The sequence below is a fragment of the Hippocampus comes genome, unplaced genomic scaffold, assembly GCF_001891065.2.
Source record: "Hippocampus comes isolate QL1 unplaced genomic scaffold, H_comes_QL1_v1.1 scaffold10, whole genome shotgun sequence".
Taxonomy (NCBI): domain Eukaryota; kingdom Metazoa; phylum Chordata; class Actinopteri; order Syngnathiformes; family Syngnathidae; genus Hippocampus; species Hippocampus comes.
The window spans coordinates 422,160-432,407 of NW_017805001.1; the positions used below are offsets into that span (position 1 = coordinate 422,160).

At 42.3% G+C, this 10,248-nt stretch overlaps 2 non-coding genes across 2 annotated transcripts; both read left to right on the forward strand.

The window, feature by feature from the left end:
• Nucleotides 1-436: 436 nt before the first annotated feature.
• On the forward strand, nt 437-530 carry trnai-uau (transfer RNA isoleucine (anticodon UAU)). Its single transcript has 2 exons — nt 437-474; nt 495-530. It is a non-coding gene; the product is annotated as a tRNA-Ile (tRNA).
• A 349-nt stretch (nt 531-879) lies between these two features.
• On the forward strand, nt 880-973 carry trnai-uau (transfer RNA isoleucine (anticodon UAU)). The gene is made up of 2 exons: nt 880-917; nt 938-973. It is a non-coding gene; the product is annotated as a tRNA-Ile (tRNA).
• Nucleotides 974-10,248: the final 9,275 nt, after the last annotated feature.

Consider the following 10,248-nt stretch of genomic DNA (forward strand, 5'->3'; position numbering starts at 1 on the left):
CCTCACCTGGAGCACCACCACGACAAATGACCTCACGAATGACAATCAGTTCTCTTGATCAAATCTTTCACCCGCCCTCACGGATATGAAAAAAAAAAAAAAAAATCTGTTAGAAGCATAGCAACAGCTCCAATCGTGTGATTGGTAAGTGCGCAATACTTATAAAACAGTAATCTGCAAAGGAATCCCGACGTTCTGAGTTTGAACCTCACTTAAAGTACAGGTACTTCACCTTTACTTGGACTGAAATGGAAATGACCTAACTGACAACAACAATTGCTTTTCTTCATATCAACTACACTTGAAATCTTATCACCTCTTTTGGTGCAATCGATTGGCACCTCGATCAATTAAACTTGACTTTTATGTTACCGATAATTGCGATAACATTTTTCTGGTGACTTCCAAAGCATTTGCTGAAAAACACGTACCAGAAGCTCCAGTGGCGTAATCGGTTAGCGCGTGGTACTTATAAGACAGTGACTTGCAGAGTGATGCTGAGGTTGTGAGTTCGAACCTCACCTGGAGCAGTTGACATTTAATTGAACTTGAGAAACTATTTCCAAAAAAAAAAAAGTGGAAGTCCAGGAGTTCCAGTGGCGCAATAGGAGCGTGCGGTACTTAGAAGGCAGTAACCTGTGGAATGATGCTGAGGTTGTGAGTTCAAACCTCACCTGGAGCAGCTTAAATTTAACTTAGCCAAACTCGTAATTATCTCACTCATGATAATTGCTTTTCTTACTCAAATCTGTCTTCTGTGGTTCAAAACCTGTCGTCAGTGAGACACACTCTCAAGGAGAAAAAAATCGGAGCACACCTCTCCACCACCGTCTTTGCTGACAGAGGCTCACAAAAAAAAATGTTAGTTACGCTTCGACAGCTCTAGTGGCGCAATCGGCTAGCGCGCGGTACTTATAAGACAGTGACCTGTGGAGCAATGCCGAGGTTGTGAGTTCGAGCCTCACCTAGAGCACCTTATCTTTAACTGCTCGAAATTACATCACGAAGGATAAAAATTCAAATAAAAAAATCAGAGCACGTCATCCTCCTCCTCCAGCTTGTCTTGTCTGACGCACACTCACAAAAAAATGTTAGGTGAGCATCACCAGCTCTAGTGGTGCAATCGGTTAGCGCATGGCACTTATAAGACAGTGACCTGTGGAGCAATGCAGAGGTTGTGAGTTTGAACCTCACCCAGAGCAGTTCACCTTTAAACCAACTGAACAAGAACATCACTGATGAAAACGATTGCTTTTCTTAAATTCAACTAAACACGAAATCAACTCACGATCACAATTGCTTTTCTTGATCACATTTTTCTGGCTTCAAAACCCATCCTTACGGACATACAAAAAAATCAACAACAAACAAACAAAAACAATTTAGGAATGCACGAACATCTCCAGTGGTGCAATCAGTTAGCATGCGGTACTTGCGGAGTCATACTGAGATTGTGAGTTTGACTCTCACATGGAGGAACTCAATCAAACTAGAAATTACAACATTTACTTTTCGTCATCAAATCTGTCTTCTGTAGTTCAAAACCTCAGCCGTACAATGCTACAAGAGAAAAGAGGATGAAACACCTGAGGTGTATTTACATGTAGCGTAAACGTTGCTCATCACGTAGAGCAGCAGGTACTCTCCCACTATTTACTATAATGGATATGTTCAACAAAACAAGCAAGTTCCAATTGCTTTTTGTTCATGGTCATGAAGCCAGCAGCAACCAGGCTTTACATTTAATCGATGAACGTACACCTTGTCCTCCATCACTCCCTCGTTCACCTTATTTCCTCTTCTAATGGAAGACAGGACGCACAGAGTGAAAAGAAACATAAAGGAGGATGTAAGGTAATAGTGTTTGTGTGCGTTGACGTGGAACGCTTTAGCATGAAAATAGTAAAGGGCGCATGTTAGTACGAGTGAGTCATTTGTGTGCCCAGAGTGTGTTGTTCAAAAGTGAGGCAATGCTGTTGTGATTCACTGCGGCTCCATCAACCTCCTCCTCTTTTGACTCATCCAATTTGCAACTCCTGCCTGTGTACTTTGGTGTGTGTTTTCGTTAGTGGGTAGCAATCAAGGGCCTACACGTCATCACCATGACAACTCTGATAGATTTTCACCTTCTGAAGTACAACATACTGTATGACCACCAAAAACGATCCAACACGTTTGTTTTTTGTAATACAGGGCGTAGACCTGTTGAAACCACTGAATGCTGTAATGTGCATGCCAAGCCAGTAGGAGGCAATGTCACGTCACTTCACTGAAAGTTTTAGAGTATCAAGACTGTCGATAAAACGATATATAATCGAATTATGATTACGCGGACATTCAGGGTTTACGATTTACAAATGTACTTATCTGCATTTGAACCTATTCGTACCCATCGTAATGAGGTTTTTTTCATGAGTGTCCCTTTAAAAATGTTCTACACTTTTGCTTTTAATTGGGATTGACACGTCAATGAAGTTCTTGATGTGTGCCAAGGACGCACAGCGAGCTGGCTGACAATTAAAAATGTGGCTTAATGGGTCCACGTCGCTGCTATTCCGAGCCCGTGTGCCGGGAGAACGCCGCATCTCGATTAGAGGAAAACCAGAACGCTGCGGTGAAGTGGGCCAAGGTCACAAGTGCCGCTTCATTTTCAGGCGTTGGCGCTCCGTGTCGCACCGACACTCCACGGGCATTAGCATAAACGTCAACCTGGGAGGAAGCTTTTAGCGTGGCAAAAATTGGCCGTCAAGGATGTGTAGTCGTTTATGTAACAAGTCTCCCGGGCGTGGAGGAGAGGCGGGCTGCTCAAGTGCCCTCGGCGCTCATTAGTCCAACTGCTAAAAGGCCTCAGCGCACTTCACACATAATAGTATGTCCATACACTACCGTTCAAAAGTTTGGGGTCACCATGAAATTTCCTTATTTTTGGGGAAAAAAAAAAACTTTTTTTTTTTCAATGGAGATCATTTTAAACTGGCAACTTCCTTAAATGGTACACGCAAAACGGAAGTGTCAACATCTACATGTGAAGAGATTTGATGCAGTGATTGCAAAGAGGGTTATGCTACCAAATATTAAACATTATTCAGCTGAAGTTAATTGAATAATGTCTGTTTCAATACTTGCGCTCACTTGCAGAGTGGGTGGGTTCAAAAAAAAGATGCTCTGTCACAAGTTGATTAACACATCTACCATGAAATAAAAGTTGGAATTCTCAACTTGAGTGGGAATGTCATCATTTAATTGGGCACCCCGATGTCATCACTTATACAATAAAAACAAAGAAATTGACCTCTCCATTCCAATACTTTTGCAGGGGGACTGTAACTCTACGTACAGTATTTAAAATGGTCCCATGTAAAGGGGCCCTTCAGGCTCGCTTTTTCAGAGGAGGCTGGATCGACTCGGTCCTTTGAGATCGCAGTCCACGGGCAAGAAAACAGGAGGCGGTCTAAAATCGGACTGCGCGCAGGGACTCGTGGTATCAAAGGTGAGTGTGTGTATGGAAGGGGGTGGGGTGGGGGGACATATGGGAGGGTCAGGGGGTGTAAATGAGGGGTGTAAGAGAAGGAAGTTAAACAGCAACACACAGAGCTCCAATGTATGCCCTTCAAGGCTGTACTGTGCCTCGTGGTGGGCACAGGGCGGCCTTCTGTGTGTTTTTGGAAGGTGGGCGGTGCGTTCAGGGACCACAGAGACCCTCGCTCGGCGGGACGAGCAGACTGTGAGCTGGTCAGTTTGTCGAGCTGCGACCTAGTGCAGGTTTAAAGGAACAGGAAGGATATAAAAGTAGCAAAATGTTTAGAAGTTGGTGGAAAATTGACTTTCCACCCATGGGGTGGGCAAAATAAAGTCCGAATGCCATTACAGTATATTCTGTCTGAACCGCAGAATATTTCATTCTGTTTGTAGTTGAGGAAAGTTTGTGATGATGAAGCCAGCGTGTTGTGACTCCATTGGCGTAAGTGACCAAATTTGGATATGAGTCATGGCAGTAAAAGCAGAAAAAGAATGCAGTGACTGAACTACATATCCTATATGTAGCTAAAATCAGGTCCAATTTTTCCCCAAAATGCATTTTTGCAAGGTAATTTTAATCCTGTACCTTAAATTTTTGTTTTCACTTTTCTAGGTTCTTCTTGAAAAATTGTGTCTCCTCAGGACAGAAGTTGCATCAGTTTCCTTTTTTTTTTTCTCTCTCAATATGACAGCGATGATGCTACTGATGTGAACCTCATCCATGGCTGTTTAGTCAGCACGAAAAGCTGTGGGAAGCAAAAAATAAATAAATAAGTGAAGGATGGTCTCTTTACTACGGGGACAACAATTTATGGTTTAATTACGTCGCGTGCCAGGGTGCCATGAGCTCGTGATGACTGCACCCGAGCTCGGGGGAGATCAAGTCAACACGCTAACTAATGTAGCGCCAAGGGTGATTGCTCTATTCAACGACAAAATCGTGAAGTCGACTTATGAAAGCAAAATTGAGGACCAAACCACTCTACTACTACACATTATATACATGCAATCAGTGCAAATACGTAATAATTGTGCTACTTGTAACCATTCGACCCCTTTGAAAAAAAGACAAGAATACAGTGTTCCGCTGCCTTGTGGTGATTCACTGCTTTGAAATTTTTTTTTAACCAATCCGCTGTTATTCGCTGATTTTGTGCTCTCTGAAATGCCCAAAAGACCTTGGCCAGGAGGGGGCAGTATAATACAGTAATACAGACACAAACAAAGAAAAGTTTCACAATAAAGTGACTTAGTACGGTGCAGTAATATGAGTTGTTTTTTTCTGAGGATAAAGAATGTATGCCTTTGCGTTGTTGTCTCTCTGTCTTTTTACTGTTACATTTATCTCATGAGTTAGTGCTCTGTTTTAATGTTTTACTTGTTTCTATGATTTTATTTACTTTTTTTTTTATTATTATTCTCATGAAATATTTTTTTGTCTTGTACTTTATTCATCAATTTGACTGAAAGCGCTAAAAAAATAAATGAATTATAATGTGTTCACATACACCAGGGCTGGGCAACCCCGGTCTTCACGGGTGGCTAGCTTGCGTGTTTTCGGTCTTTCCATCCGACATCACACCTGATTGGAGCGATCAGCTCATCAGCAAGCATCCGCAGAAGCCTGATAATGATCGCTGATCGTTTGAATCAGTGGCACTGGAGGACCGGAGTTGCCCACCCCTGACACTGTAAAACCTGATGAATTAGTTCAACTCAAATGGTTTGAGGAAACTGACTGCAATGACTCATTAAGTTTAATTCGGTCACCCAAACAACTTAAGATTGCTGAAGAGCAATGAAGCTAACCCAAGACACCTGCCTTTCTTCCTTTCCGCCTTCTCAGCATGAGGGAAAGTGATAAAAGCTGTCCAACGGCGCAAAAGATGCATGACTGTTCCGAGGGAATGCGAGCGACCAAGTCAGCCGCCACGTCAATAGCTACTTAGCTAGCAGTCTATCTAAAGCCCCGATGGGGTTCGACTCTCGTCGATGTTCCACCTCCACATCGTGCGGCACATTCTATAACAAGCCAAGACGACGGCGAGCCCTTGCTGTAGTTTGGACGTCATTGAAGGCAAATCAATGCAGCCATGGAGGCGGCGGGTGGCGGGCGGCGAGCAGCTGGAGCCCTTTCACCATCATCTCTCGGCGCCTGTAATGACTCTGATAGCTACTATCTGTTGCCATGGTAGCGGGATGAGACGTTTGCCACGTTGGGACAAAAATCGGTCACAGGAGCTCGAATCGGCAAAGCTTTGATTCATAACAAGAGCGGTCACTAATATATATTTTAATACTTTTAAGCACTTTTAGAATGATCACTCCGACTCTGGTGTACTAAGAGTGGATTTGTGAACTTTTTTACAGCTTTTTACTTATGTTGAGTGTGTGTTGTTGTTGCTGCCGGCTGTAGCACACTGAAGCTGTGTTGGAACACTCGGCAGCATAAACAGTTCACTGTGCATGTGTTTGCTTACGCGTACACACTGAGGCCACTGTGTATGTCCAGGTAGCGAGGTGGGCCGTTTAGAATGACTTCACTGAAGCCAAACAGGCAATGGATCGTTGATGTTGGCCCGTCTGACTTCAGTACGTTGCGATGCGTTCAAGTGCAGTCAGTTTTTATTGTCTTGTCAGTTCAGCGCAACCTTAGAATTACATGCAAAATATGCGCTATTCCTCAAAATTGCAAGAGGGGGAAAAAGTCCAATTTGAGCGTGGCGTCCCCCAGGGAAAGCTGCATCACTGATGCGGCTCCCCACTGTGTAGCGCGGCAGCTTCTGTTGGGTCTTTCCTGAGGCGGAAAGCTTTCTTCGGGGCATGCCAGTCAACCAGGAGGGGGCGGGGGTGCTTGCCATGGTGGAATAGGGGACCCTGAGGCAGGCTTCGTGCAGCTGTCAGAGTCCCTTTTTGCACTTCGCCCGTTTTTTTTTAATCCCACCCCCATCTTCCTTCGTCCACCCTCGCATGAGGCAGCGACCCAGGCCAGTGAAGGGGACTAAGGCATGAAGGGGGAATGAAAAAAAATCCAATTGCGTTCCACCTCGAGTGGAAACGGAATTTTTTTCGTCACCAATTAAATCCGTTAAAGTCATGAGTGCTAAATAGTATGCAGCAACGAAACTGGACAGTTCATGAAAGTCATCAGTCCAACCTTTGGCCCACTTTCTATTGTCCCCATAATGAATTTCATTAACGCTCTAAACTAAATATACAAGTTGCCGTTTTCCACCCATGACAGCATCACGTTGTCCTCCGGCTAATTGGGAATTAAGTGTGTGTTTGCACTGGTAGGTCAGCAAGCCGCCAGCAATGTCGTAGCCGCCGTCGCTTTTAACTTTTCGTGGAATCCAAGCGAAGGTCGCTAATGGTTTTGCAAGAGAGGTCAGCTGACGTTTGGACGTACATCTTGTTAAAGCTTCGGGGTTTGGCGGTCACCTTGGCTCAGCGGGTGACGCGAGTGAAGACGGCGGCCGTATGGAAACTGGATGGAAGGTCAAAACAAAATGGGTGGAGGGCACGGCAGGAAATCGTGAGACGAGATAGAAGCGTTAAAGAAGATAAAGACCACACAAGATGAAATAAGGTTTTAACATCAACACTACATACAATCCCAAAGCCATATATTATATATCTTTTCAGAGTCAATCTCAGCTATTCATGTATGTATTTTTACAAATTGTATTTTATACATGGCATGATGCCATTCCAACTTAGTTTAGACACTCATACAGTTTTTTATGAGTACTTCTCAGCTAACCTGACCCTCCCCCAGGATACAATGCACGTATCCTGGCTGTTACAGGCTGTTATGACACCTCACAAAAAGACTCAAACGAACAACCGGGCACAACGCAATGCACAGACCGGCAGAAACAACAGAAAATTCTTAAACCACATCCAACAAATATTTCATATTCTAAAGCTCCCTCTCTGCTTTATTTTCTTTCATTAGCAGTGGAAAATCTGTATGATTCTTTCCATGCGGTTCAGATAATAGCTGTTGGTCCCAATAGAGATGATTAAAAGTGAGTATTTTGGGGGGATTATGTCATTTGAATGTCATTGCATGATAAAATGTCAATGCTGCATTGCCAAATCACACACACACTTACACACATTTAACAGTATAAATTCCATCATTAGTGTCATAGTAGGAATCCACATGACAAGTATCTTTCAATACTTTGTCGCTATCGCACCAGTTTTACTGCAAAATAGTTTGAATTGGTCAGAAGCAGTTATTGAGTCACTTGTTTGTCTTTTTGCATCGATCAGCAGCAAGGCTGAAGTCATACCAGGGAGTGAATTGGCATTATTTGCCTTTATGTTAGTACAAACCACCAATATAATTCTTAGCACTGCGACAGCAATATACTGGGAGACAACTTATTAAATATAGCATTAGACGTCTGGTGTTAATGGTGGAAACCAGACGATACGATTATGAGATTATCAATATATGATTAAAAAAAAACATCTATGCTAGGTATTAAAGCAAATCTAACATCCCGTCATATGCAATGCACTATGCGGTAATCAATTGTGGAGATATAACCTTAAGCTTAATTTGCAGTCAGTTAAAAGCATTGTCACCCCTGTATACCTTTAGTATCTCCACACGGCTGACATGGCTCCTACCCGGAACGTATGTCAGGCTGATGAAGTGGTATCAGTGTGTAGTACAAGTGCATTTTCATAAGGGTAAGTATTCTACAGACGGTATCAGTGTTCCCTTACTGTACTCCACCAATAAAAAGGGTTTAAATGAATCTGAATTTGAATGACCTGTCTTTTCCCCACTGATCAGCAGTTAAAAACACTTTGCTCAAGTTATATTAAGGACTAAATGACTGTAATTGTTGTGGTTGCACAGAATACAGCAGCAGTATTTTGTGGCGAGCCAACATATTGAATGTGAGATTAGATTAATTTCATTATGTCAGACACAAAACAGAGCCATAGTTGCCAATGACAGCTATCCGTTGTTATTTTTTGGCACCCACCATCCAGTATCTTGTTAATCTGCCGTCAAGCGCCTAAATTTGACACCCCTGAACACCAGTAAAGCGTCCTTGTCTGCTTAGACTTGTAAAAGCTTAATTCACAAACCCTTTTTACCAAGTATGACATTTGAATGTTATCTATCTGTATTATTGATTACAAGACACACACTGACAAACATATGTACTTCACTACTTCGGAGCACGGTTTGAATAATTACTGCACGAACACGGCATATTCATGGACATAAATAGGCTTTAAATTCATATATAATGAAAACAGAAAATCTTTTTTTCTTTACACTGATTAACCGTGAGGGGGAAATGGGCGGAAGTCATATTGGGGATTGAAATTGGGATGAAGTCACTTTACGTTTGGCAATAGCAAATATAATTGCTGCTCATGCACAAAAAACAGCCCTATTAGGGAATAATTTATAGACGATAACATTGGAACTTCATTATAACAATTGAAGTTCAAGGCAGGAACACACTGCACTCATCCTCTTTTCTTATAGATAGAAAGAACATTAGTAAACTATGACTAATAGTCATATTCCACACAAAATGGAGGAATTTCTCTCCATTTTGTGTCCACCGTCAAGGTGTTTTAATGCTGATAATGAACTGTATTGTGGAGCAGGTCCCGTTCAGTGTTTCAATTTACAACCTCTGAACTTATGTCTCATTCAAACTTGATCAGCGTTCATTCACAAATACATTATTAAATCTTTTTCGGCACTTTCTCTGACAATTTGACACAAAGTTTCATTCCCCGGTCGAAATGCGGCGCCAAACAACATGACGACAAACTCCATTAAAACTTACCAACACGTTCCAGGTGTCCGCACCTGATGCTCTAGCCCAGCAACAGTCGAACCGGCACCAACACTGGCACGGGACGTCTCGTTTCTCTGGGCCTCGTTTCCGTACTATCCCTTCCCGGTGCGGTGCACGTCAGAGATGCCAAAGAAGCTACGGTCAAAGCGAATCTGTAAAGACTGACCGCTCGAAAGAAGTCAACAGAGCCATCCAGTGAGGCGGTGGTGTGGTCAAACTCGCATAAGGTTGGATGCCAGCGAGATGATACCGGAAACTGTCTTTCAAAATGAAAGTATATATCGTCACGCCAGAAGATGGGAAATGTCGTCAGACAAGGATATGTGGCTTATCAGACAGTTTGCGCTCTCGTTGAACTGAATTTGATACGAAAATGCGTTTTCGACAAAAATGACAATGTTTTCCAACTCGGCTGCCATATGTATTGTTTTATCTTGAAATGTAAATCCCGAAGTGAGGGTCTCCAAGTTAAAAACTTGTCAAATAGGTAATTTTCAAATGGATTACCTGGCACTCAATAAAAGAAGCTCAATACTTATATTATGAATCAAATATATTCATCCAACCATCCATTATCTTTTATTCTTTATAATGTTTTAAATGCCTTCATACTTAGTTTAATCATTATTATATTGATATAGGTTATAGTAGGTTAATCGTGATTTTAATTGTGAGATTGGTTGTTCGTCTATACGTGCCCTGTGATTGCCTGGCGACTAGTTCAATACAAGACAATACATATTTATTTATATAGCCCTTTCACAACAGCTGCAGCCGTAAAACAAAGCGCTTTACAGAACATTTAACATAAAATAACAGTAATACAACAGAACACATAACATAAGACATCACCCAAGTTTGAAACCCAACTTTGAAACCCTAA